This window comes from Solanum tuberosum, unplaced genomic scaffold (assembly GCF_000226075.1).
Source record: "Solanum tuberosum cultivar DM 1-3 516 R44 unplaced genomic scaffold, SolTub_3.0 scf00760, whole genome shotgun sequence".
NCBI classification, from domain to species: Eukaryota; Viridiplantae; Streptophyta; class Magnoliopsida; order Solanales; family Solanaceae; genus Solanum; species Solanum tuberosum.
In genome coordinates this window covers 84597-84798 of record NW_006239700.1, presented here as the reverse complement: position 1 = coordinate 84798, position 202 = coordinate 84597, and positions in this window count along the sequence as shown.

Below are 202 nucleotides of genomic sequence, written 5' to 3'. Positions count from 1 at the left end.
ACCCGGTGATCCAATTTGCATCACTATATCCTTCAATCACGGCAGGATATTTATTATAATGCAAAGCATAGTGTTGTGTATGCTTCAAATAACCCAACACACGTTTCATTGTCATCCAGTGAGTTTGATTCGGATGACTAGTGAACTGACTCAGTTTGCTAATAGCACATGCTATATCTGGTCGCGTACAATTCATAATATA